Source organism: Cyprinus carpio, chromosome A15, assembly GCF_018340385.1.
Source record: "Cyprinus carpio isolate SPL01 chromosome A15, ASM1834038v1, whole genome shotgun sequence".
Taxonomy (NCBI): Eukaryota; Metazoa; Chordata; class Actinopteri; order Cypriniformes; family Cyprinidae; genus Cyprinus; species Cyprinus carpio.
The window spans coordinates 4,078,011-4,078,308 of NC_056586.1; positions in this window are offsets into that span (position 1 = coordinate 4,078,011).

Consider the following 298-nt stretch of genomic DNA (forward strand, 5'->3'; position numbering starts at 1 on the left):
TTGCAGTCAAAAGAGGTTGTGTCCATGGAGCACAGATGTTTTGGTTAGTCCCTCCTATTTACAATATTTATATATTTTCAAATTTATCCAGATGTAACATTTTCTATTTAAAATCCTTAGTATTATAGTTCAAAACACCACAAGCATTGCATTTAGATTAAGTCTATAAAATACTCATTAAACTCATCTAGATTATGTCTGTTTCTTTGACGTGTGGAAATAGAGCCCAAAGCCTCTCCAAATTCACAGCTTACTCAGAAGAGGTCATATCCATGGAGCACAGGAGGATCAGTTAGTC